This window comes from Alligator mississippiensis, chromosome 1 (assembly GCF_030867095.1).
Source record: "Alligator mississippiensis isolate rAllMis1 chromosome 1, rAllMis1, whole genome shotgun sequence".
In the NCBI taxonomy this organism is placed as follows: Eukaryota; Metazoa; Chordata; order Crocodylia; family Alligatoridae; genus Alligator; species Alligator mississippiensis.
Window position 1 is genome coordinate 205,587,833 of NC_081824.1, and position 21,935 is coordinate 205,609,767.

The 21,935-nt window shown below is 51.3% G+C and overlaps 1 protein-coding gene across 2 annotated transcripts in view; it reads right to left on the minus strand.

Annotated features, from left to right (window-relative positions):
- The window catches only part of LOC109286452 (uncharacterized), a 167,176-nt gene that overhangs the window by 65,088 nt on the left and 80,153 nt on the right, over positions 1 to 21,935 (minus strand). For both annotated transcript variants that reach the window (XM_059719237.1, XM_059719227.1), the window contains exon 7: positions 6,021 to 6,165. The gene's annotated coding sequence lies outside the window, so the exon portion shown is untranslated. The remainder of the gene's footprint in view (positions 1 to 6,020; positions 6,166 to 21,935) is intronic.

The following is a 21,935-nucleotide window of genomic DNA, read 5'->3' on the forward strand; positions in this document are numbered from 1 at the left end:
CTGCACCTCACCCCTGCTTTCACCACTGCTTATCCTCAACCTTTGCTTCCCCACATCTGCCCCCTTGATTCTGCATTTCCCATTGCCTTCCCCCTCCTGCTGTTTTCCTGCCACAAGAGTGGGGGGACAAATTTAAGATGCCTCAATAATTAGATTCTAGACACAGAAAATTATAACAAATGTCTTAAATTTGAAGTTATCTTAGGATTGAGTAAATGTGGTACTGTGTTATCACAAATGGAAGCAAAAAGGTCTATGCAGTTAGGAATGGAAGAGGATGTTATTTGCAAGGTTGTCACCTTTAAAATATGTCCACACTTTCAAAGGGTTTGAGAATATCTGTCTCTTAGAATAAAAACAGTATCTGAGCCTATAGATTTTCCTTAAACTCAGAGTTTTAGAGCTCACTAGTTATTTGGCTCTCATTTTCACTCTTGCTATATCTAAGAAGTAATTGGAAAATAGCCTTAAAGCATAAAAAAACAAAAAAGTATATGACACCAAGCTGAATAGTGTTCCAGAATAGAAATACTAAATGTAAGATAAAAAAGGAAAAGTTCGATATGATGCCTAAGTTTTGAAATCATTGAATTAAATGCATAAATTGAAGCAATCATCCTAGGAATTTAGTCTAAACTGGTAGGTATAATACACCCTAAAACATGAATGTATTCAGGTTTCCTTAGTCACTGTAGCATAACTCAAGCACAAAGGGTACAGAATTCAGATGAATTGTGCATGGAGCATTTGGAGTCAGGATTACTGTTACTTATTATGTGATATAAGAACCCAGTAGGCTGTAAACAAACTGAAAATTATTACTATTTCCATAGGTGAATCTATGGAAGACAAAAGACACAGTTTTCAGTGCTCTGTGACAGAAGTGCACTCATACAATTTTTAAACAGCTCCCTTGAAATGTCTACAAGCTTCACTGCTGCCTTTGAAATTAGAATTGTTGAAGGCATTTTGCTCATTGTATTGTACACACTGGAGAAAGATAAAGGAAGAAAGGGGAGGCTTCTTTACTCAGGAGACAAGATTAGACTCTTCTTCTAATAAGAAATACATGTTTACCTTTTTTTTTAATTAAATGACTCCAAAGCACAATATTTTTATTTACCACCTTCAGAGTTTGCTTTAAGTAAAAAATGTTCCTAGTATAGGGATCTTGTTTCCTTGTAATAAACCTGAAGTCAGTCCTCTGCACCGACTCCACAAGCCACATGTCTCCTAGGAAATCTATTCTAATCTAGGCTTCCCTGCCCTTACATTTAAAGATTTTTTTTTAAATGTTAAACCTAAATCCCCCTTGCTGTAATTTAACTCTGTTATTTTTTGTCCCATCACCAATGGGCACAGAAAAGTCTCATTGCTTCCTTCTATGCGGTTGAACTCAAGAACAAAGGGTGCAGGAAGAGGTAGATGAAGGAAGGGATGCAGGAAAGATTCCCATAGTTAAGAGTTGATAGTGCCCACGGACTGAGATGGGTCAAGTGGGACTCTGAAGCCTAGGGTTAGGGATAAAGTTCCAAGGCCCGCATAGGGTTATGGTCTTGGTCTCTATACATTTTATAAAATTGAAGACTTTTAATGGATCTCCTCAGATTACTCTAAACTAAACAAATGCAGTTCTTTCTGCTTTGTTGTTCCTTCTGCTTTGCTGGTGGTTTCTGTCCAGAGTATAGAGACTAATGATGCAGAACATTCTCAGAAACAGGTTTAAGATATGTGCAGTTCAATGAACCTGTGAAAGTTAAAAAGTTTAGTTTAAGTGGTTGGAAACCCAATCAGTAGAGGAAAGTAGAAGCATTCAAAAGCCAACTGCATGCTCTGCAGACAAACTGTGCTGCAGAGGGCACTCCGCAAGGGGGGGGGGGGGGGCAGAGTACCCACCCCATCATGCTTTTCAGGCTCCCCAGACTGCCTGGAAATAGGATGTAGGTCAGCACTGATTGGCTGGCAGCCGCAGGGGACCATGTTCCCCCTCCTCACCCCCTCCCTCTCTTTTAACTGTCAGGCTGTCTGACAGCACACCTAGAGCAGGAACACAGTGGTTTCAAGCTGGGCTCTGGCCATGGAGGAGAACTTTGCATGTGGCGTTTCCTGGGACTTGCATGAGGCTGAAGATGCTGGCTTTGATGTGGCCCGGGGAGGAGATTCTCCTTCCCCATGTAATGTTTTAAAGGTAGCACCTGCAGCCCTGAGCAGAACTGCAGGTCTATGAAATAATTCACAAGGTGGGGAGGAGAGCATCTCCCCCACAAGGCACATCAAAGTGAGTGCCTGCAGTCCCCTCAAAAGCAGAGGGAACAGGAAACAAAGCCCCCAGCCTGTTCCCCTGATCAGGTAGTTCCTGGTCTGGGTAAAAGAGGTAGGGAGCAGGAAGGCAGCTGCTACTCCCCAAACCCATTCCAGGAAGCAGGCAGACTACAACAGCAAAGCAAACCCCTTTCTCACTTGTCCCACCAAGGACTCCAGTCTGGGAAGTGGGTGACAGCACCTTTCCTACCCTGGTTCCCAGCCCCTGGGTTTTAAGGGCACCTATACATGTGATGGAGCTCTGCTCCGATGTGTGCTAATTAGCATGCATTGGAAAAGACTTGATTAACTGAATCTGCTGCAAGTCTGCTGGAGCATGTTAATTAGCTCATTAGCACACTCCAGCAGCCTCCCTGTCACATGTATCCAGCATCCCTGCTTTTCAAAATAGTAGCAGAGGTGCTTTAACTGAAGCTCGTTGAACCTGCTTTAGTTAAAGCACCCCAACACCATTTTGAAGTGTGGGAAGCTGAATACACGTGATGCTGCAGGAGCTTTAATTAGAGCAGCTCTCAGAACCCTCCACTCTGGAACACATGTATACATGGCTTAAATGCTGCCCCATTGCCCAGCTGGGCAGCAGGGACAGAATTAAAACCCAAGGCCAGTCAGGGTAGTGGGGGTAGAGATTGTCAGCTGCACAGCCTAAGAGCTGGGTAAAGGGGCTGTGCTTTCCCAACCCCTGCGATGACAGAGGGAGTGGTTTGCTCTGTCACTCTGCCAGAGTGGGGAAGTCCAGCCAAGTCACAGACTGTCCCTCTTTGGAAACAATGGTGTGGTGAAGCAAGGCAAGCTAGGATGCCAGAGGACATCAGGGGAGTTTCTATCGATAGGATAACTCTGGGGTTCTCAACCTTTTTTAACAAGCATAGACTCCTTCTGTCTCAAAGTTTCAGCTCACATATCCCTTTATATTTTTTTCTTGTTTTTAAGGGGGGATAGCAGATTGAGGCCCCATGGTGAGGGAGTGGGGAAGGGGCAGGGTGCAGAAAGGAGCCATGAGCAGCTCATCTGGGGGAGTGTGGGGGGGGGCTCCCACCACTGTGAACACCCCAGGAGGGCAAGGGGGGCATGTGCCCCCAGGTCTGCACACAGGGCAAGGGCAGGCTGCTGTTGCAGGCTGCTGTGCTGGGCTTTTCCTGGCAGGGGGGCTGAGCTGGACTGTGCTTGGGGCAGGCAGCAATAGCATTGGGAGGAGGGTTGGGGGGTTACAGTGAATTCGGGAGTGGCTGCAGACCCTTCCGGAACCCCGCCCCTATAGGCCCCCACAGTGAGAAAGGGAGTAAGGCTAGGACTGAGGCTGAGGCTGCCCAGCCAGGGCACAGCGTAGGACACAGCCACAAGCAGCTCATCCAGGGGGCACAGTGGGTGGAGGCTCCCACCACTGCACACAGCCCAGGAGGGCATGGTGGGGGCACGTGCCTTCAGATCTGCACACGGGGTGCAGGCAGGCTGGGGCTGTGCTGGGCTGTTCCCAGTGGGGGCTGGGCCCGGCTGTGCATGGGGTGGGTGGCAGCAGTACTGGGAGAGGCCTATGGGAGGGGCTGCAGCCACCCCAGAATATGCCATAGCCCCCCCCCCAGCACAGCCTGGCCCAACACCTCCACCAGGAACAACCTGGCACTGCCCCGGCCCCAGCCCGCAGTGGCTCACAGCCCACTGCACCCCATGTGCAGATCCGGGGGCACACCCCCCCCCGTGCCCTCCCAGGGTGTGTGCTGTGGCAAAAACCACCCACAGCTCTGTCATGCACTCCACCCCAGCTGGGCAATTCATAGATTTAATAGACATTAGGGCTGGAAGGGACCTCAGAAGATCTCTGAGTCCAGCCCCCTGACCAAGGGAGAGGAAGTAAGCAGGGGTCATAGAATCCCACCAAGATAAACATCCAAATTTCTCTTGAAGGCAAAGTAGGTGCCTGAACCACCTGTGGCAGCAATCTATTCCAGACCTTGGGGGCTCGGACAGTAAAGAAGTTCTTCCTTATGTCCAGCCTAGAGGAGTTTGCAACCATTTGACCTTGTCATCCCTAGGGGTGCTCTGGTGAACAGACATTCCCCCAGATCCTGGTAAGCACCCCTGATAAACTTATAGGCAGCCACCAAATCACCCCTGAGCCTGAGCTTGTCCAGGCTGAAGAGTCCCATGGCTCTCAGCCTCTCATCATAAGGTCTGTTTTCCTGACCTCTGATCATGCACGTGGCTCTCCTCTGGACTCTCTCAAGCTTCTCCACATCCTTTTTGAATTATGGAGCTCAAAACTGGACACAGTACTCCAGCTGCAGCCTCACCAATGCTGAGTACAATGGGAGAATGAGGTCCTGGGATTTGCCTGAGAAGCATCTGCGGATGCAAGCCAGCATTTTGCTTGCTTTACTAGCTGCAGCATCACATTGATGGCTCATGTTCATCTTGTGGTCAGTCATGACCCCCGAGTCCCTTTTGTCCATAGTGCTAGCCAGCGTAGCACTGCCGAACCTATAAGTATGCTGTGGGTTTTTCTTCCCAAGGTGGAGAACCTTGCATTTTTCAGTGTTAAACACCATCAGGTTCTCATGCGCCCATTTGCTGAGCCTGTCAAGGTCTGCCTGGATCACCCTCCTGTCCTCAGGTGTGGACGCTTTACCTCAAAGTGTGGTGTTGTCGGCAAACTTGGCCAGTCCACTTCTGACTCCAATGTCCACATCATTAATGAAGATGTTGAATAATATAGGCCCAAAGACATAGACTTGAGGAACCCCACTGGTCACAGTACACCACAACCATTGACTTCTGTCAACCACCACCCTCTGGGCCCATGCCTGCTCCAGCCCCAACCCCAGCCCCAGCCCCACTCCCTCCCTCACTGCAGGGCCCTACAGGAGCCATGCTATGGTAGGCTGCAGCCACTGCAGAATTCATTGTAGCCGCCGCCCTGCCCAATCTCCCTCCCAGCACTGCTGCCACCCACCCCAAGTGCAGCCCAGCCCAGTCCCCTTCCGGAAAGAGCCCAGCACAACCCCAGCCTGCCCTGCCCTGTGTGCAGATCCAGGGGCACATGCCCCCATGCCCTTCTAGGGTGTGCGTAGCAGCAGGAGCCATCCCTCCACGTGGCTTAGTCCCATGCCCCACCCCAGCTGGGCAGCTCCTGCCCCAGCCCCAGCCCTACTCCCTCCTCCCACAACAAACTTACCAGCCAAACCACATGACCAGGCTGTGCTCCTGGCCACCTGCATGCTGCACTGCAGCTGTGTGCATGCACGCAGAGTTCTGTGTACACCCTACAAGCCTTTTAAGTACCCCTAGGGGTAGACATACCCCCAGTTGGCAACCACTGGGATAAGTGTACAAACATTTGTTAACACAGTAAAACTCCCATCAGACTAGGCTTCTACTTCATCAGCAAGGTTGATGTTTCTACTGATCCTACAATTTTTGGTAGGTAGAAACCATTTGAACATTTGTACACTTAGACTTTCTGTTGGCAAAACTGTGATTCTACCACTAGATAAATAATGCCTGTATGGACCCTGTCACCTTTCTTGGCATTTTCTAACTGGCATGAAGAAAGAACTGCACTCTGGATCAGAATAGAAGCATATTGGTGAGGCACTCCAATGGAGGCTGTAATGGACAGCTCTGTTGTCCCTTGTTTTTCATAAGGACTTAGAAGTAGAAAGAAAAAAAATACCCGAAATGCTCCAGTCATGTTACTTAACAATTTTGAGATGATCACTCAATGTTCTGCCTCTCTCAGAGTAAAGCTGCACTCATGCTCAGAAAGACTGGAGTACTGCAGTATATACATTCAATTCTTCCAGTTGTCTTCAAGTTAGCTTGAGCTCCAGAAGTACTTGTGAAAACCTAAATGTACAGGGAAAAATATGCGTCTTTAAACAACTATAACTGCACTTGGGAATCTTCAGGGGTTTGTAAAAGCAGCAATTAAGGACATCAAACTAATAAATAGCTCTGCCTTAATCAGCATGCAATGCTTCATGACATTTCTGTTGTTACATATACAAAATGACATAAAAATAAACTGATTTGGCTAAATTTATGTCTAGGTATTAGAACTGTAAATTTATATAAGACAATAATGACTGAATCTTACACCAGTAAATACAAGCACAAAATAGAAGGCATCAATGGATATTACATCTCTTTAGCTGCCTGATCCTTTGCTACTGGCATCAATGCAATTTTATTAACATCAATAGAAGCAGTTTTATTTTGTTTTATTTTTGTTAACATCAATAGAAGCAGAAACAGGCTTATTTCAAAGGATGAATCCGGCTCACAATTGGTATCTAATCTTTAGACTTTGTTTCATGAAGTGCTGCTGAAAAGAAAAGTGCATAGCTCAGAATGAATATTCACTATAAAAATATATGGCGAGAAAGATAGAAACCAACCAAGGCTATTTTTACTGAACTCTAAGCCCCAACTCAAACCAGAAAGGTAGAAAAATATGACTTTTCTAAGAGCACCATACCATCCAGCCTGCATCCAGGTTAAAATAAGCAAGTACAACTATGATATAAATCTGTTAGATTCAACTGTGATGTAAACAGTGGGGTAAAGTAATATGCTGGGGGTATGTTGGTCAGAAAATAAGTGCAAATAGGAACAGAAAAACTAAGGAAACAAAGCAAGGACAGATGTAGCTAAGGACGGATTTACCTTAAATATTTATTTTTACTTCTAAACTCTCTCCACTAACAAATATTAGCTTTTAATGCCTACAAAATATCAAATGGATACAACTTAATACAGGTGATCTTTTGAAGAGACAAGTTATATATACACAAGAATTAACCTGAAAGTTCCTGAAATTAGTTTAGTTACCCTGGATTTATGCTCATGTAGATTAGAGAATTTGGTCAAAAATGTAGGTTGTACCATTTTTCACTGAATATGGTAAATGGCAAATGCTGAATATAGCCAATGACCTTAGCAAAATCCTATTCCAGGATACACTAGTCAGTGGAGTTAAACTCCACAATTCTTATAGAGTTCAATGGGGCAAGGATTTCACTCCCTCTGTGTGCTTTGGAAAGCAACTTTTTGGTATGCATTTCATCATGCAAATAAAATATATGTACTACATACCTACCTACCTATGCCTTTAAAAAAAAAAAAAAGGTAAATTATCAGCCATAAGCAAAGAATAGGAGTCAAACACTTTGGCATTACCGGGAAACCTGTGTATCTGAAACCCAACATGACCTTCCTAGAACTTGTAAAGCTTAAACAGTTCAGTAAGGAAAGAAACTACTGCTGAGAAAATTACCACTTCCATGTTCACTGGCAAAGGCTTTCAATAATTGCACTGCAAATTTTCTAAACAAACAAATTAATTGAGTTAAGCTCCTATCATCCTAATTAAACAGCAATATGGGGCAGTTAATACATTTACAAAGGATACATGAAAGACAGGGCTGGGACCTCCTTCCAGCATTCCAGACGGGTATTTTCTTAATGTTAGCATTACTATAGAAGTGCAGGATGCATATTAATCACTTTAAGTTCACAAGCTCATGATGCCAGATGGTCATGCCAACTTCTTCCTCCAGTCAGTTTTTAAAAAGCACAGAATAGCTGAGTTGGTTCAACAAGGTTACAATGAGCACTCATAGCCAAATGAACTTTCCCAACTGTTTTAATAAAATTTAAACAGGGATTTTTTTTTTCTCCATCTGCCTATGTGGGTGAGCAAAATTGAATGCACATTAACTTGTAGCTACATTTTGCCAGTGTAAACTCCTGCACATAAAAGATGCATGTGTCAGACCTACGACTGGGAAGCAGGCAGTCACCAAGCTATGCCATGATCCAGGAGCTGGTAAAGCAGTCTGAAGCAGAGGCATTAAGAAGCTGCTAAAGTAGCTTGGAGCAGAGGGGTCAAGGCTAGAGTCTGGAAAGAGGAGTCAAAAGGAATGAACCGGGAAGCAACTAAGAACAAGGATGAAGCCAGAAAGCCAACAAGCAGGACCCAGGGAACTGGAAACCAGGCACAACAAGCAGGATTTGACACTAAGGCCAGAATCATGGGATTATCAGAAGATAAGTACCCAAGGTCAAATCCAGATATCAGTCCAGCTACCAGGTTATTGAGCTGAGGGTCAAAATGAGGTCATGGTCGGGCCAAACGGTTGATCAAGGCTGGAAGGCCAAAGACAGGAATAAGAGTAATTAGGAACAAGCAAGAGGGACCAAGAGAGCAACACCCAACAATGCTGTTGCTAGAACAAGGCCCTACAGGATCTAGGAGGGTTTTCAGCCCACCCATTTGGGGCTTGTGGCTCTTATTGGTTCACCCAGGTCATCTGTTCTCCCATTGGTTGGAGGACCCAAGTGGTGGAGCTGCAGCCTACTCTCAAAAATATAGATCAAGATTCACTGGGTTAAGACTGAAAAATTTAAACCTGACCTAGATAAACATGGTCAGTTTGTTTTGTTTTCTTTTTTCAATTCTCCTCTCAGGAAATACAATTATTTCAGTATTCAAGTTACCTGTAAGATTTTATTTTTAAAATTCTGATTGAGAAACTATAAATAAAAATATTGTATAATTGATTTCTGCAACAATTGATTTCTGCACCAGATCTAGAATCATGCCGGTCAAGTGTTTCTCTAATCTGCTCTTAAAAACTACTAAGCATAGAGATTCTACAGCCTCTTTAAGTAGCCTATTCCAATGCTTAACCACTTCCATAGGGAGAAAGTTCTTCTTAATCTCCAACCTAAATTTAACTTGCTATAATTTGAGACTACTGTTCCTTGTCCTGTCCCCCTCAGCCACATGATAGTTTATCATTATCCTCTTTATAATCACCTTTCAGATATTTAAGGTATTATCAAATCCCCACTGTCTTCTCTTGTCCAGACTAAATAGTCTTAGTTCCTTCAGCCTTTCCTTGTAAATTACTGTATTCAAGTAGATTCTAAGAAAAAGTTTCGTATCCGTTCCCCACTCCCCACCATTTAACAAATGCTGTGGCTTGGGCTCCAGTCCCTACCCAGGTATGGGGTCATAGCCACAGCTGCTGCCTGCCCTAGCATTGCCACCTCTGCACCCCACAAGCTACTTTTGCTCCCCTACCTGTCCCTCTCCTTCCCCACTTACCCTTGCTCTGTGCTGGCAGGCTCTGTTCACACTGCAGCCTAGGGCAGTGAGCATGGCCCCAGACACATAGCAGCAGTGCACAGCCCACACAACTGCTACAGGGAACCAGACTATGGCTGTGCTCAGTGCCTCAGACTAGAACAGGGCCAGAGCCTGCTAGAATGGAGCACAGGTAAGGGAGGGGGAAGTGTGGAGCAGAGGCTGGGGGAGAGCAGGGGGAAGGGGGAAGCAGAGGCTGGAGGGGTCATCTTAAATTCAGCTTATGGTTAGGCCTGTGCGAGTCAGCAGCGATCCACTCTGGCTTTGGATCCAGCCATTTTGGATGCCAGCAATCCGATCCAGAGCTCCGGACTGGGTTTCCGCCTCAATCCTGCCGAAGCGGCTCCAAAGCTTCGGAGCTGCCTCGGAGATCTTGCCATAGGGTATAATGGGGAATAAATTAAATATCTATAACTTTGTTGAGCAGGGATGGTGGCCCCTGCTCAGCAGCTAGGAGCAAAAGGCCACAGAACCCCCCTGCACCAATCTCCTTGACAGCTGGCAGGCTTCGTTGCCACAGCAGGGGCTACCATCCCTGCAGCTTTCACCCCGCTGTGCCTTAACACGCACAGGGTCACCCATGGCATGAGTTTTGCTTGTCTGCAGCTAGAGGGGTAGTTGCCCCCAAACCCCTGCATGGATCTTCTTGAAACATGGCATGATTTGTGGCCTCAGGAAGAGCTATCAGCCCTGCAGTTTTGACCCCCCCTGTGTTGTAACACCTAGACGTGACATGAGTTTTGCTTTCAAGAATTTGGGGTGCAGTTCACCCAAACCCCCTGCACTGATCTTCTTGAAACTTGGCAGGCTTCATGGTCTCCACAGAGTCTACCATCCCTTAAAAATTTCATCCAAATTGGACAAAAAACAACAAAGTTATATAATTTTTTTATTGTTTCTCCATTTTACCCTATGGCTGGATCTCCAAGGCAACTCTGAGGCAGCTCCGAAGCACTTTCAGAAGCTCCAAACCACTTCAGGAAACCTAATGAAGCCAGTGCTTTGACCCGGATGTGCTGCTTCGGACCCTGAAGCATCTGAAGCTTCTCTGGATCTGAATCTCTGTCCAAAGCCTCGCACAGCCCTACTTATGGTCTAATAATACATTCCAGGTCCTTTTCTTTAGTACTGCAGCCTAGGCAGTCATTGCCCAGTCTGTATTTGTGCATGTTATTGTTCTGTCCTTATTGAATTTCATTTGATTCATTTCAGATCATTTCTCCAGTATTATCACGGTCATTCTGAATTTTTACCCTATGTTCCAGCATGCCTGCACTCCACCCAACTTGGTGTCAGCTGCATATTTGCTGTCTGCATTCAATCCTACCTTCCAAATCATTAATGAAGATATTAACTAGGCCTAGGACAGACCCCTGGAGATCCCCACTCAATACCTCATCTCAACTAGACAATGAACCAATGATGACTTGTTGAACACAATGACTGAATCAGTAATATACACACTTTACACTACTTTCATCTAGACTGTATAACCTTAGGTTATCAATGAGAATGTCATGGAAAAACATGTCAAAAGCCTCATTTAAGTCAAGGTATATCACACCCCAGGTTCTCCTACTATCCATGGAGCCCATCATGTTGTTTTGGAAGGCAATCAAGTTGGTCAGGCATGAATCCAAGCTGGCTGTTCCTGATTACCTTGTCCCCCAGGTGCTTAGAAATGGATTTTTTAATGGCCCGCTCCATGTTCTTTCTAGATATCGTCAGCTGCACTTGCCATCTGATAGCTGAACTTATTCATGAAGACTGAAGTTAAAGAGGCATTACTTTACCTGTCTCCTGCATTATCATTACTACTCCTGATTTTTTTCTCTGCATACCCACTCTCCCCTAGTAATATAGACAAGCTGGTACTTTTTGTAGGCATTTGTTCCTCTTTGAGTTGCAACTCATTGAAGAATTTGCTCTTTAGCCAGGCTGGTCTTCTGATGTACTCCTTTTCCTTTCTCTTCATCAGAATAGCTTACTCTTGTACCCTAAGCAATCCCGGCCTCCTTGCCTCTTTAGGCTTGCCTCACAGGGGATCCTGCATGCTAGTTCCCTGAGTTTGTTCAAATCTGGTTTTCTGAAGCCGTGTTTTCCTTCCTTCCTTCCGCTTTGGACACTTCGGACCAGGCTCGCTTGGAGCTGCGTGGGGCGATCCCGAGCGTAAGACTCCCCAGCTTCCTATCTCTTTTCTTTCCTCACTCCCACCTGTCTAAAGGTCTCTAGCTTCTGTTTATTTTGCTTTCTGACTCCTGCTTTTTTGTAGCTTTTTTCCCCCACTTTTCTCTCCTCTCTCTTCCCTCCCCCTCTGCTTCCGGTTTCTTTTTCTGTAAGTCACTTCTCGCAGCCTTCTTTTTTACTGACTCTTTCCCTTTTTTTCTCTCTTTTCTGTTTGCTTGTTGCGGGGAGTTACCTTTTCCATTAGCCTGCCTTCTAGAGGTGCTCTTAATTGCCCCTTCTTCCCCCCCCACCCCTTTGTTTTCCTTTTTCTTTTCTTTTCGCTGTTCTAACCCCCCCCACCTCCCCCTGCCGCTTTTTTTCCCCTCCACTCGTCTCCCCCTCCGAGGGGAGGTCTCTTATCATTTGCCACTCAAGGGGTGTTTTTTTCTTCCCCCCCCCCCTTACTTTGCTCTATCCATGCTTTTCTTTCACCCCCCGATACCCTTCCCCCCTTCGGCTGCTTATCTTCACTTTCTGTTTTGGCCGCATTCCTGGGAGCTTGGCCTTGAGCTCCTGTGTTTAAGGGTTTTTTTTGTTCCCTTAGTTTTTTGCTTTGCACTTAACCCTGTCCTAGTGAAGAATGGCTGCTCCTACACCTGGCAGCTGGAATGAGGATGTCTCTCGGGACCTCCCGCTGACTCATGGCCTGAGGGTTCATACCCCTCCCCATGTGGGGCTCGAGGTTTGCGTAGAGGCTCTAGCTGCGCTCCTGGGATGGCGTACCATCCGCTATGCAGGTCGTGTGAACACGGTCCCGATGATTTACTTGAGCACGCCCACCTTGGTTGACAGGGTGTGTGCAGATGGCCTAGACTTTGCGGGCATCCACTACCCTGTCAAGCCCCTAGAGACTCAGGCAGTGAGGGTGGTGATCTCCAACATCCCACCACACATTTCTGACCAGGAGCTGGCCAGGGGACTCAAGGCCTATGGAGTTCCTACAAGTCCTTTTCGCTTACTGCTGAAGGGAAGCAGGGACCCTCACCTGAAGCACGTCCTGTCCTTTCAGAGGCAGGTCTTCATGCTCCTCAAGGAGGGCCCCCAGTCTCTACCTCGCTGCCTGAGCTTCACACTCGAGGGTTGGAGGTTTATAATCCATTTGTCTGTGGGAGAGACCATGTGTTTCAAGTGCAGTGGCTCTTCCCACCTGGCTGCTCAGTGCCCTCAGAGGAAGGCGGCCGGACCATTGCTGCCTGCAGCAGCGCCGAAGGACAGCGCGTCGACTTCTGGGGCATGCGCCCGGCCCAGTGAGGCAGGGAGCTCTTCCTCCCAACCTCCTTCCACCCCTATTCCATCTCAGGGGACTGGGGTCTCTGGTGTGAAACCACCATCCAGTGGAGGGGCTGGTGTTAATACCCAGGCCCCACCGCCACCTCCCCCATCTGCAGCACCCCCTGCCCTCAGTGCGAGAGCCCCACCGGGTGGAGGGGCAGATGCATCCCTTTGCCCCCTGCCTACCGCGGCCGAAGTGGCTGGGGTGGCCAGGAACTGCAGCACTGGAGCCTCATCGGATAATGTGGCTCGGGCCTCCTCCCAGCCACCCGCTAATGTGGTGCTGCCTGAGGCAGCTGGCCCTGCTGGGGCGGGCCAAGAGCAGTCTGACCCATCCCTGGCACAAGGTGAGCTGCCCACCACCACCAAGAAGAAGAACAAAGACAGGAGGATGAAGGGGGCCTCTCAGGACATCTCATCCCTGTCAGGACCCTCCTTGGCCAGTGCCGAGGGACCCCCCACTAGAGACCCTGACCCCACTCCGGCTGCCATACCACCTGCCCCATTGCAAGTAGCCATCAACGGGGCGGATTTGCATGGGGGGAGGGAGCTGCGGGGGTCCCCCCCCTCGCCTGTCCCCCAGCCTTTAGAGTCAGGCAGCAGCGGGGATAGTGGTGAATGCCTCTCTTCTGGTGGCCTGGCCCCAGGGGTGGCAGGAGAACCTGCTACCCCCTTGGTCACGCCCCAGCCTAGCAGATTGGATGGGGAAGTTAGCGAGATGGAGATCCAGCTCTCTGAGTCTCGCAAGAGACGTCATGAGCGAGATGGCCTCTCCCCACCCAAGAAGACAGGGAATGCCCTCGTGGAGATGGTCCTTGACTCGGACGACGAGAGGCGGCTGATGTGTCTAGACATCGAGGGTGTCGACGCTGCAGTTGCGGGTGAGCTCCCGCTGGGGGTGCGGCCTCGCTGCTCTTCCATAGGCAACATCCACCCCAAGTTGGCGGACCCCCCTGGGTCCCTCCTGACTATGGGGGGCTCCTGTCCTTGTTGAAGCTGACTAAGGGGCAGAAGAACATAGCAGGACACAGACCCCAAGGTGCACAGACCCCAAGGTGTTTGTCACGGCTGCCAGGGCATGAGCCAAGCTCATGAAGCAGGATCTGGGCACCCGGCAGATGGCTTACCATTTGGAGAAGCTTGCCCAGAGGGTGAGAGTTGAGTGGGGCCTGGGCGGGTCCCTCAAGTAGAGTAGGGCACAGTAGGCCTTCCTTGACCTGTCTCTACTGCCTTGCTCTGCTCTTGGGTGCTCACTCTTCCACCCATGCCTTGCTTCGCTCTTCCTCTCCCACACCCACATCCATGGCAACCACAACCATTGGCACCTTTAACGTCAACAGCTGTCGAGACTCAGTGAAGCGCGAGGCCGTTCTGGAGCTCCTGCGACAGAAGAGGCTGGCCGTCGCCTTCCTTCAAGAGACACACTCTGATAGATTCAACCAGACGGCCTGGCAGGCTGCCTGGCGAGGCCAGGTGTTCCTGAGCCACGGCACCAACCTCAGCACTGCGGTCGCTACTCTGTTATCACCACAGCTGCAGCTTGACACGGCGGTGCTGCAGGAGGTCATCCCCGGCCACCTGCTGACTGTCCGTGTCACACTCGCACAACACCGCCTGCTGCTCGCCAATGTCTATGCGCCCTCCGATGGCCAGGAGAGGGTCGTTTTCTTCAAGACCTTGGCTGCCCTCCTGTGTGATGCTAGTGAGGATGATGACCTGCTCCTCCTTGGTGGGGATTTCAACTGCACCACTGCCCCCCCGGCTCAACTGCACAGGGCCTGAGCCCCACCTGCCCTCTGCTCGCAAGCTGCAATCTGCCCTGGAGGGGGCAGACCTCATGGACGTTTGGCAAGCCCTGCATCCTGATGCGCGCCAGTACACCTGGGCCAGGATGGGTGCCGGTGGTCTCACCATGGCTGGTGGTCTCACCATGGCTGACCGCCTTTATGTCACCAGGCACCACCTGCCACTCCTGCGCAGCAGCCGCATCGCTCCTTCGGGTCTGTCAGATCATGGCCTAGCCTTCTGTGAACTGAGCCTGCCAGGGAGAGCCTGCACACAGGCACCGTATTGGTGTTTCAATGTCAGCCTGCTTCGGCACTCCTATTTCCGGGACTGCTTTGCCCAATTTTGGCGGAGGTGGGAGGCTGCGAGACTGAGCCACTCCTCCTGGAAGCTGTGGTGGGACGTGGGCAAGGTACAGATCCGAGCCTTTTGCCAGCAGTACACCCAGCTGGCCACGAACGAGACGCGCCGACATATCCGAGAGTTGGAGGAGGATGTGCGGAGCTCGAGGCTGCTCTGCTGGCAGCGACGCAGCACTGAGCGAGAGCCTCCGGTTCCACAGGAAATGCCTGCGTGATTTGACGGAGAGCATGGCCCGTGGCGCGAGAATCCACGCCTGCTGCCAGGAGCTGGTGGAAAATGATGCCCCGACCCACTTCTTTTTCAACCTGGAGCGGCGGAGGGCAGCGAGGAAAGTCTTGGATCATCTCAAGACTCCTGAGGGCCAGGTAATTACAGAGCCAGGCGAAATACGCGAACATGCCGTCGCCTTCTATTGTGACCTGTTTGCGGCTGAGCCATCGTGCCCTGAGGCCACGCAGGAACTCCACGTGGGTTTATTGCGTCTCGATGCCCTGGAGGCCAGCGAGCTTGAGCAGGACTTGTCCCTAGAGGAGCTGGCAGCTGCTACAGCTGGCCTCGCCTCCGGCAAAGCCCTGGGCCTCAATGGGTTGCCTGCCATGTTTTACAAGACCTTCTGGCCTCTCCTCAGCTCCAGCCTCCTACGCATTTTCCAGAAGAGCCTTGCCGACAAAATCTTGCCAATCAGTTGCCGCCGAGCAGTGCTGACCCTGCTGCCCAAGAAGGGAGACCTTGGCTACATTAAGAACTGGCAGCCGGTCTCCTTGCTGTGTGCGGACTATAACATTCTGGCCAAAGTGCTGGCTACCCGCATCCACGCAGTCATGGCCTCTCTCACTGGGCCCGAGCAGAGCTACTGCGTGCCGGGCAGGACCATTCAAGACAACCTGTTCCTGCTGCGTGACCTACTCACAACTAGTGAAATCTTTGGCCTCAACGTTGGCCTCATCTCTCCGGACCAGAAGAAGGCCTTCGACCGGGTGGGCCACTCCTATCTCTTCCGGACTCTGGAGGCCTTTGCATTTGGGCCCCTCTTCACCGGGGCCCTCCGGGTCTTGTACCAAGACATTTCCAGCCTGCTCAAGATGAACGGTGTGCTTTGCGCTCCATTCCCCGCACGCAGGGGCATTCATCAGGGGTGTCCGCTGTCGGGCATGCTCTACGCCCTGGCCATCGAGCCGCTACTGCACGCGCTGTGGCACCGCCTGAGTGGTGTGGCCCTACCATTGGACATGGGCCCGTCCGCTGGCCCTCCTCTCCAGCTGTCGGCATATGCGGATGACATCACCATCTTCCTCAACACCCAGGAAGACGTGTGGGCCCTGGCAGATTGCCAGCGTGCCTATGAGCGCACCTCCTCCGCCCACATCAACTGGGCCAAGAGCGATACTCTGCTGCTTGGCACATGGACTGGCACGCCCCCCCCAGATTTGCCGGGGGGGCCTCATCTGGCGCCGAGAGGGCCTCAAGGTCTTAGGCATGTTCCTGGGGCCACTGACCTTCATGGCGTGCAACTGGGATGGCCTTGAGGAGGGAGTGAAGGCCCGCCCGCAGCGGTGGTGCTGGCGCCTGCCCAGCCTTTCTTACCGGGGGCACGTCCTAGTCATCAACAACCTGGCAGCAGCGACCTTGTGGCACCGGTGTGCCGTGCTCGAACCCCCACCGGATCTACTTGAGAGACTCCAGCGCATCCTGGTAGATTTCTTCTGGGATGGGCGTCACTGGCTCCCGCAAGCTGTCCTTCACCTACCTGTCGCCAAGGGGGGCCAGGGTCTGGTTGACCTGGCAAGCAGGGTGGTAGCCTTCCACCTGCAAGCCCTTCAGCGACTGCTTTACAGCAAGGAGCACCTGCCCTGGCAACAACTGGCGTGGTGGTTCCAGCAGAGGGTCGGAGCCCTTGGCTTTGACCGGGAGCTCTTTCTGCTGACCCCCACGCTCCTGAACTGGGCGGTGCTTCTGGCCTTTTACTGCAGCATGGTACGAGCCTGGCAGGCCGCTTTTCACCTCCAGCCTCGAGCCCGGACCCTGTGTTTCCCACAGCTACTGAGGGAGCCTCTGGTGCACAACTCAGCCCTATCGTGCTCTGTGCCAAGCCTGGCCTCTGCCATCCTCACAGCCACCCTCATCCAGGCGTGTGTCCTCCGCCTGCACCATCTCCTGGACCCCGCTCGGTCAGCCTGGCTCTCGCCCGAGGCGCTGGCCGCACGGCTGGGCATGCGCTCCGTCCGCACCATGGGTCATCTGCTGCATGACATCCATGCCGCCCTTCTGCTGGCGGTGACGACCACCTTGGATGAACATCTCCGGGCATGCCAGATCCCACGGGCCACAGATGCCACGAGCAAGGCTTTCCCTCCGCTGCCGGTCACCCCAGCTGTGGCCGCAGAGTTGGCCGGCTGGCCAGGCACTCTGTTACGGCTCCCCATGCCTCCCGATAGTGACACGGGTTGTCCCTTTGCTTCTCTATCACGTAGAAGCTTGTATGCCTGGGTGGTTTGCGTCTGCCACACTCAGGTGTTGGCGGGTCGCCCCGATACACCGTGGCGACGGCGCCTGGGGCCACCGACTTCCCCACCGGCCCACCCGGCGTGGCACACATTGTATAAGCCACTGACCACCAAGAAGACTGGCAACCTGCAGTGGCGGTTGCTGCATGGCATCCTAGCCACTGGCATGTTTGCGTCCCACTTGTACCCAGCCACTTCGACGGCCTGCCCCTTCTGCCCTGGGGGCATGGAGGAGGATCTCTTTCACGCCTTCCTGGATTGTCCCCGCCTGCACCCGCTTTGTCACCCTCGAGCCGCCGCTGCGGGCGCTGGGCAGGAGCCTCTCAGAGACCACCTACGTGTGCTCCTACCCGTACCGGGTGACCGAGCAGGGCACCATCTGCCTGGCCAACTTCTTACTGGGCCAGGCCAAGATGGCCATCCTCAAGAGCCGCCGCAACCAGCTTGCCGGCACCGGCTCAAACGATGCCCCACAGCTCTTCAGCCTCCTAGTGCGGGCGCGCCTCTCGCTGGAGTTTGAGCACTCTGTGCTCCAGGGCGGGGGGTGCCCGCCTTTGAGGCACTCTGGGCCCTTGAGAGAGCGCTGTGCCACGTGGAGGACGGCCGTCTCAAATACGCACTCTGATGTCTTGACCGGTCTGGGCGACCAGGCGGGCACGGTGGCGGACTGTGGCTTCCGGCTTGTGCCATGCCCTGGGCCCTTACCAGGCTGCTTTTTTTTCTCGGGGTGAGATGCTGAAGGTTTTTGCATGTGTACTGTGGGACAGGGAAGGGTGGAACTGTTCGTCTCTCGAGGGCTATATGGAATGTTAGGCATGATGTGTACTACTGTGAAGGTGTTTGTCACGGTGTGATGTTCTGAATGTCCTGGAATGGTTTCTCTTTGGTGTGGTTTGATGGGTTTTTTGCTTTCTGTACCTGATCTTTCGTGAAATAAAGTAGTTAAAAAGTCTAAAAAGTCCTTCCTTCTGCTTTGGACGCTTCAGACCAGGCTCGCTTGGAGCTAAGTGGGGCGACCCTGATTGTAAGACTCCCCGGCTTCCTAGCTCTTTACTTTTCTGATTCCCACCTGTCTAAAGGTCTCTTGCTTCTATTTATCTCCCTTTCTAATTCTTTTCTTGCATTTTTCCAGGTGTTTTTCTTCTTTTTCTCTGCTCTCTGTCTCTTCCCCCTCTACTTCCGGTTTCTTGGTTGCTACTTCACAGTTTTTTTCTTTACTGTTTCTTTTTCTCTTTCTCTCTTTTTTGCTTGTTTGTTGTGGGGAGTTATTGTTTTCTATATCTTGCCTTTCAAGGGGTGCTCTTAATCCTGCACCACTTTTTTTTCTTTTTTTCTGTTTCTGCTTTTTTCCTAACCCTCATAACCCATCCCCTGACTCTTTTTACTCCACCCTTTTCCCCCTCCTATTTAGTTTTTTTATGGCTGCATTCCCAGACACTTATCCTTGTAGTTAATACACATCTTTTTTTTCATTCCCTCAGCTTTAGCTTCTGAAATTAACCCTGTCCTAGCAGGAATGGCTGCTCCTACACCCAGCAGCTGACATGGGGATGCCTCTCAAGACCTCCTCCTTACTCGTGGATTGAGGGTACACACCCCTCCCTATGTCAGGGTTCAGGTCTGCGTAAGTGCCCTAGCTGGTCTCCTGGGACAGCATAACATGTTACATGGGTTGTGTTAACATGGTCCCAGTGATTTACCTGAGCGCTTCCACCCTGGTCAATAGGGTGTGCACAGAGGGCCTGGAAATCATGGACATACACGATCTTGTCATGCCCCTAGACACCCAGGCTGTGATGGTGGTGATTTCCAAAGTGCCCCCACATGTTAACAACCAGAAGCTGGCCAAGGAATTTGAGCCCTATGGGGTTCCTATGAGTCCCTTTCACTGACTGATCAGAAGCAAGGACCTAAAGCTGAAGCATGTCCTGTCTTCTCGAAGGCAGGTTTTCATGCTCCTAAGGGAGGGCCTGCAGTCTCTGCCTCGCTCCTTGAGTCTCACATTCAACAGGCAGAGTTTTGTGATTTATATCTCCTTGGGGGAGACCACATGTTTCCAGGATTTTAGCTCTTCCCACCTAGCAGCCCAGTGCCCAAGGGGGAAAGCGGCCAGAACATCAGTGACTGCAGTGGCACCAACGGATGGTGCATCCACTTCTGGGGCACAGGCCCTGCCCAGTGAGGCTGGAAGCTCTTCCCAACTTCCTTTTAACCCCTGTTGTATCTGAGGGGGCTGGGGTCTCCAGTGTGAAAGCACCATCCAGCGGGGGGGCTGGGACTCTTCCCCAGCCCTCTACCCTGCCCATTCCACCTATGGTGCCCACCCCCCCTACCATGGTGCAGGGCCCCCCAGGTGGAAGGGCTGATGCTTCTACTTGCCCCCTGCCTGCCCAACTGCCCCAGCTGAGGTGACTGGGGTGGCCGGTGACTGTGGCGACAAGGCCCTGTTGGACACTGGGGCTTGGGCCTTCTCCCAGCCACCCTCCACAGTGGCCTTGTCTGAAATAGCTGGCCCCAGAGAGGTGGGTTGGGAGTGGTCTGGCCCATCCCCTGCAAAGAGTGGGCCACCTGCCACTAGGAAGAAGAAGAACAAAGAGAGGAAGGTAAAGGGGGTCTCTCAGGACACCCCATCCCTGCCAGGACCCTCCTCTGCTGGCACCCCTGCTGGAGAGCTTGACACTGCTCCGGCTGTTATGCCAGCAACCCTGTTGCACGTGACTGTGGACAGGGACAACTTGGAATTGGAGGAAGCAACAGCAGAGATCACCAATCCCCCGCCTGTCTCCCAGCTTCCGGGGTCAGGTGGCAGTAAAAGTAACGTAGAATGCTTCTCTTCTGGAGGCCCAACACAGGGGGAGGCAAAGGAATCTTCTGACCTCTTGGTCACGTCCCAGCCTACCAAATTGGATGAGGAAGCTAGTAAGGTGGAGATCTAGCTTTCTGACTGTTGCAAGTGACCTTGAGAGCAGGATGACCTCTTTCCCCCACCCAAGAAGGCAGGGATCGCTCTCCTGGAACCAGTCCTTGACCTGAACAATGAAAGGAGGCTGAAATGTCTAGACATTGAGGGTGTAGACACTGTGTTTGTGGGTGAGTTCCCACCCGGGGTGCAGCCTTGCCATGCTTCTGTGGCTTGGCACATTGCCTGGCAAGGCCACTTGTTCCTGAGCCATGGCACCAACCTTAGCACTGGAGTCATGACTCTCCTATCGGTACAACTACAGCATGATATGGTGGTGGCATAGGAGGTCGTCCCCAGCCTCCAGCTGACTATCCGCATCACCCTAGCACACCACCACCTGCTACTCGTCAACATCTATGCACCCACTGATGGCCACGAGATGGTCACTTCGAGACCTTGGCCGCCCTCCTGCACAACGCTAGTGAGGATGATGACCTGCTTCTCATAGGCAGGGACTTTAATTACACCATTGATGCCTCGCTTGATCACACGGGGCCTGAGCTTCACCTACCCTCAGTCCGCAAGCTGCAGTCTGCCCTGAAGACTGCAGGCCTCATTAACATCTGGCAAGTCCTGCATCCTGATGCATGCCAGTATACCTGGGTCAGGATGAGTGCTGGTGGTCTCACCATGGCCCGCCCTAACTGCCTTTATGTCACCAGGCACTATCTGCCACTCCTGCGCAGCAGTTGTATCATTCCCTTGGGCCTGTCAGATCATGGCCTGGCCTGCTGTGAACTAAGCCTGCCGGGGAGATCCTGCACATGGGCACCCTATTGGTGCTTCAACATCATCCTGCTTCAAGACTCCTACTTCCATGACTGCTTTGCCCACTTACAGTGGGGCTAGGAGCTACTCTGTGAGACTGAGGTACTCCTCTTGGAAGCTATGGTGGGACATGGGCAAGGTACAGATCTGGGCTTTTTGCCACCAGTAGACCCAGCTGGCCACAAATGAACTGTGCCGCCATATCTGAGAGCTGAAGGAAGATGTGGCAGAGATCAAGGATGCCCTGCTAGTGGCCAGCAGCAATGCAGTGCTGCACGAGAGCCTCAGGTTCCGCAGGAAATGCCTGCATGACTTGGCAGAGAGTACAGCCCATGGAGCAAGGATCTGCACCCGCTGCCAAGAGCTGGCAGAAACTGATGCCCCAACCCACTTCTTCAACCTAGAGTGGTGGCAGGCAGTGAGCAAAGTCTTAAATCACCCCAAGACCCCCAAGGGTCGGGTAATCACAGACCCGGGTGAAGTACATGAGTATGCCGTCACCTTCTATTGTGACCTGTCTGCGGCTGAGCCATGCTGCCCCAAGGCCACACAGGAACTCCACAAGGGCCTACCATGTCTCTGTGCC